This window comes from Anopheles nili, chromosome 3, assembly GCF_943737925.1.
Source record: "Anopheles nili chromosome 3, idAnoNiliSN_F5_01, whole genome shotgun sequence".
NCBI lineage: Eukaryota > Metazoa > Arthropoda > Insecta > Diptera > Culicidae > Anopheles > Anopheles nili.
In genome coordinates this window covers 44,675,183-44,681,182 of record NC_071292.1, presented here as the reverse complement: position 1 = coordinate 44,681,182, position 6,000 = coordinate 44,675,183, and positions in this window count along the sequence as shown.

Below are 6,000 nucleotides of genomic sequence, written 5' to 3'. Positions count from 1 at the left end.
AGGTCCAGTAACTGCATCGCTGGTGCTAAAGCTTTCCTGACACAACTGGTTGCAACTTCGAGCCCTCACGATTTGATTACGTTTCGGTGGTTCAATGGCACCTTCGACAAAGCAGATAGCAAGTTCTTGCTTGTCCTGACCAATTGCAGTTGATTGACATCACACGGAGCAACACGGTTGCAACGTGAAATACGCCCTCAACCATCCAACGATGTGAAGGGCAAGATGCTTATCACTTTGCCGTCCGACTGCTGACCTTGAAGAATGCGTTTTGATTGATGGCGTCAGCCACGCAGCGTGTGTGTGTGTGTTGCGTTCGATTGGACGTGCAACGTTCCCACGAAGATGCCAGGAGGCCGGACGGAATCATTTATTTTTCATGCGATTTTGCGAACGTGTCGAGTCGCCAGGTATTTGCATGGAAGGAGATCGACGATGGTTTTCCCCATGGTTCAGCAACTGCAACTCCTTTAAAAGGTGGCTGTTGCATTCGAATGCAGCATCGTCGGTGAGGTTTTGTGCGTTGTACTATGCTGGATTGCGGAACTCGCACAATCAGCATGACGTTGGATTAGTGTAAATCACCACACCACAGCAACGACGCGGACATGTTCTTCTCGTCTAGCTGTTCGCTTAAAACTGCATTCGAGAGAAGGATGAATTGTAAAGCAGTCCCCGGGTTGACTTTGTCGGCAAGTAGATGCACAATTCCGGTGAATCGTAACGCCGCATGCATGTCTCTGGCGAATGCATGTCATTTAAATGCCATTAAGGGCTGTTGTTTGCGAGCGAAAGCAAGCGAAACCGATTCGCTGGTGCGTTTGTGGCGAAAGAATGAGCTCATGAAAGAGGCTGCCAAAATTTTGAAATCCAAAATGCTTAACGTTTACTCAGAGTGCAATATTTTTGGAGCTTCCTCTAGCGCTATGGCTGAACTGGAACTTTGTTTATTCGCAAGCTGAGAAACGCTAGAGAAACGTCCTGTAATTAATACACACACTTCGATTGTGCAGGATAACATCGCTCGATCGTTGTGACACAGTTAACGTCTGCTTTCGAGCGTAAACACCTTCTTTTCAAAGGGAAGCTCTCATTTTCGGGCACAGTTTTTCGTACGTCATTCCGACGAGCCACAAATAGCCACACACACTCGAATGCAAATGCATCGCGCACCCCTACCAGAACGATGGATTTTTCCGGGAAATGCAGCTTAACTCGATCGTGACGCAAGTTCTAGGTTAATGCCACGGGTGACTCGACAATCAGATGAGATCTTGTCACCATCGCATGGGTCATGGTTTATTCGGGTTTTGTTTGATTGTGAAGCTCACAGCTACCATCAGGTGGCGGAGAAAAATTAGAACAAACCCTTCTTTTTGCTATTTTTTTTCACCCCAGCCATTAATAAGCCCATCGCGTTCTAGCTTTAGTTGCATGCTGAATTGCATCCTTGATCGAATCGTCGCTTCGCCAGAGCGCGTCCAGGGCATATCGAATACCGACGAAAGCAGCACACAGGGCACGCCCTAACCCTGTCCACCTCACCGCGAGAAAGAGCACGTTTCTACCCCAACGTCCGCGTCGGGTGTCACGCTCCTGGCCCCGTTATTGCACAGTCGCGGTTCACGTGTTCCGTGCGGTTCCGGCGCACTTTTCCGTGCTTTCACCGTCGCGCGAAGGTGGTTTGCGCTGTCAATATTGATTTGCGGCACACGGACCGGGGTTGGTTCACCGGGCGATGCAATTAGTGATGCACCGAGAACGGTGCGAGGAAGCGATAATTTAATGGGTGTTTTTCACCTGCTTAGCATTGTGGCGTGGGGATTCACCTGACCTCGAGGTGATGCGTCAGTTACCCAGAGGCTAAAGTCGAACGGCACCTCGCGCATTGAATAATGCTTTCGTTTCGTTGCTTCCTTCCGGCCACCACCGGTGAGAGTTTGGGGACTTTTTTTTCGCTCTCTTCACGGCAGTAATTGGTCGGTTGTGACATGCAGGTTTTTTTTTCATTCTTACCATTCGACCTCTCCACAAACGCAATGCGGCGCAATCATCTTTCGCCCGCGGAAATGGCACATTGGGTAATGGAATTGTGCGCGAAAAGAACCGCGAAATGTGTGGCAAAACGTAGAGTGTGTACAAAAAACAAAACTCCATCTCGAGCCTAGCTTAATAGGAGAGAAATTTCCTCGCTACGGCTCTTATCCTAATCGCTGGAAATACCACGCAATTTACCGATCCCGTAATCGACATCGGATGACGCTGATAAAACGCGGATGTGTGAGATGGTGATAAATGGCTTGCTTGTGATTAAAACAAACGAACGTCTGTATTACATTGTGCCTGTTTGCAATCTGTTTGTGGAGATTGTACGCTTGCTGTGCTTGTTTTTTTTTTTTTTCAAACCACAGATTAATGCTGCCTCTGACGCCATTGGGAAATGTTGTGGGAATTGTGAAACTTTCTAGAATGAAAGCCCCTAGAATACTAGCCACGCGTGTACAGTTTCTTTGCACGCTCTCTCTCTCTCTCTCTCCCAAAAGTTGCGCACACTAATTGGGCCCCCTTCATTCAGTGGTTATTCGGGAGCTTTTTGCGCAGTGACCATTTTCTGCCCGTGATGTTATCGGTGCGAGGGCGACTACCCCGGGCTGTTGGTAAGAGACATTCCTTGTCCTGATGTCGCCTCCGGTATCTACTAGCGCGCCTGGAAAGTGACTTTATCGGTGCCCATCGGTGCAAGAGCCATGTTCGCGTGCTTTGCGAAATGAATCGCGCGTGTAGTGCAGGAAACAAGATAGAGCTTTACACTACATCACCGTCCATTGCCGCCCGAGCCGGCAAAAAAAAAGGGTCAGTTTTCTATCATTCGCTGACAGGATGATTGGAATTTGAAGAGCGACCTGTGCTGCGAGCTGTGCACAAATGATAACGAAGCGAAGGTAATTATCGAACCGAACGTTGTATCATCATCGTACTACGTTCGCGATATGTCTGCAATGGGTCGTCTTGTAATGAGCAGGTTGTAAAAAAGCGTTACCCCCTCGTTCTGCTATTGAACCATTTTGGAGGCAATATTTGGAGCTCGTGTTTTCGTGCTGCACTGCCCTGGGTTCGTTACATCCTGGAAGTACATCACTGTTTTGTGGTGTGCGTTTTTTTCTTCCTTCTCCATTTTAGTACCTCAATGTCGCAGCAGTGCTTTTCTAAGCAAATGTTTTTTTCGCACCGTATGCTCCACATATTGCCTTTTTATTTCCTTTCATTTTCACACACTCGCTTATGCTTGTTCAACTTTCAATGCTAGTTTTTCTCGATACTAGTCACACTCGTTTATATATCAGGGACTCTTGTCTGACTTGTGGTACCTTCAGATTGCCCATGCTACTAGACACGACTATGTGAGAGAAAAATAGAAAGAGAGAAAGAGAGATAGATAATTGTAATTAACCACCTGAAACGGGGAAGACCTTGAATCTTGCTACGTCCGGTGATCTCGTGTTTCTTTCGAATTCGTTCTGCGCCGCTGCAGACACCCGTTTCGAGCTGCAGAGCCTCCTCTAGACGTCAAGGCTATCGAGCAGTTACGTGTCTGTTCCCTCAGACTGCATGCCCTCTCGTGCCGCTATCATCAGAAACCCAGGCGGTTAAGGGTTGCCACCCCTAGGAGCCACTTTCGTTTGCGCTAGTTTTGTTTTCCCCTTCTTTTTTTTTGTTCATTTGTACTCCAACGTTTTACTCCGTGTACATCTCACCAGCGGCCAGTGCCTTTTATGTGAACCTGCGTGCTTTCGAGCCCTGCGTGAGCCACCTTTAAATGCCCACTCGTTCTGCCGCACGTGTGAGATTGCGATGGCCAATTAAGGCTTTCGTCGCACGGACACGCAGACTTGAAGTCGGTTTCAATCCCCGATTCGTCTGAAGATGCGGCCCTCTAATGGGCCAACCGTTTTCCCCGTCAAACCTCTCAACTGCAACTGCAACAACGGACTAACACCCTCGCAAGTACGCAGGAAAACGTCCACCAAAATGGCCGTAATTCCCAGAGCCCGAGGAGATCGGGCTCTGTCGCTTTGCCCTTGCCTAACCTTGACGCGCCGATCATGACGCGTTTTGATCGATCGTGCCTGCTCGAGCTACTGGAGCAGTTGCATAATGTCCTGCAGCACATTCAGACCGGACTCACCTGCGACCAACCTGCGCTGGTTGCAAATTCGCCCACTAGCGCTCCGCCAGGCTGCTATTAATTTTCTTTCCCTTGGCGCCCAACCGAGGCGTGCGTGTGGTTGTGTAGGAGCGGAGAGGGCCAGTCCTGCCAGCGGGTGGGCTTCGATACGGCTCAAGGATCGCGTCGAGGTCCGGCCAGGTGAGCGGAAAAAAAAATATAGGTTAGATTAGAACGCCTCGAACACGGAGGCCGGCCTTCAGGTTACGCGCGTAGCGCCCGTATATTTCGCCGCGTTCGCCGTGTTTTATTATTAATCTTTCACCTGAATTTGTGGGGACCTAGTATGTGTGTGTGTGTGTATGTTTGGTAGACTCACAGTACACACCCTTCGTCCACGACCAACATCGGGTGGTGGCTGCGGAACTGGTTTGGGCGGCAGGCTCACATCGGTTAACTCGGTTAAGTCCGGCCCGGTGGCATAACCTTCACGCATTTGATTGGGTTTTTCCTCTCGCCGGTCGCCATTGTCGGTCCCTGCCGTCACTGGGTCACACGTCGTGTCTTGGCTACACGCTGACGGGAGACCCATGACAGAGAGACAACCGAGAGAAAGAGCCGTAAAGGTGTGGGGGCCTCGAGTGAGCTAAAAATAAGCCATCGTGAACCACTCCGGGGTTGGTTTTTTGTTTCATTTTAGTTGTTGTTGCTGGTGCTTTTTCGGGGGCTCGGTTCCGAGCGGCTTATGCAATCCGATCGATCGCACTTATTATTACATCCTGCCACGTCCCGGTCACGTTTTGAGCTTGAGGCGACATGCGAGAGGTGTCCGGTTGAGGTGAAACCCGTTTTATCGAGCGACGTATGTGCGGCTAATCAGCTCAGGATCGAGTTTCTACCGTCGCGGTGTTCTGACGAGTTTGAAAAGCCTGGCCCAAAATGTACGAACTCGCGTGTCATGAGCCCGACCAGACAGTTTGGGGAATCGAAACGGACGGGAAAAAAAAAACAATTCACTAATTTCGCTAATCTTCATGGATCGCCCGGCATCGACCGCGTGGCAACAGATCGTACGTTTCCTTCTTTGCAACCTTCGCAACCGGATGCGATTCGTTCGATTGGTGCGCTTCCCGATCGCGGATCGTGGCCACCGAAAATAGCCGCCATTGCGATGTGAGTCGGTGCAGCAGTCACCAGACGTGCTGCTTCTTTCCTCGCTCCTGACATTGACCTAGTGTGTAGCGAATGAAGTGATGTCGGCAACAACAAGAAACAACCACACCACAGAAAAAAAAAACATCCCCCCGAAAATACTAATCGTACGATCGCACCATCAACCTGTCGCTCGTCCAAGGTCTAGCGTTGGGTTTAGAGTGCGAGCGGCTCTTTGGCGCACGTACGCGAGTTTTTTGACGCAAAAACCTCCCACCAAAACGGACGTGCGAAGCCCTTGGGAGTGGCCCTGCGAGTGATGTCCGTTGCAGATCTTGATCTTGACGTCGGAACCCAGGTGTATCTCGCTGTCGAAAGCCGTACATCCGCGAGGTTACATCCGCTTCTGACTGAGGCATTTTAGGCCTGATGAGCTAGTCTAATTCTACGCATTCTGACATCTCAGACACCGCTGAGTCTGAGAGTGTTGAATGGAAGACTGCATGGAAATGCATTCACGAGTGGTAAAGCTGTATGAAGCCTAGTTCCGAGGGCCACAGGGTGTCGTGACCTCCAGAAAACCCTGGGACGGGTTGGGCTGGTGAACAAGTCAACTAACGGCCCCTTGAGGCAGCTCCAAGTGACTCGAAGGTACCATTCTCGTCAGGTAATGTGTGCCAATC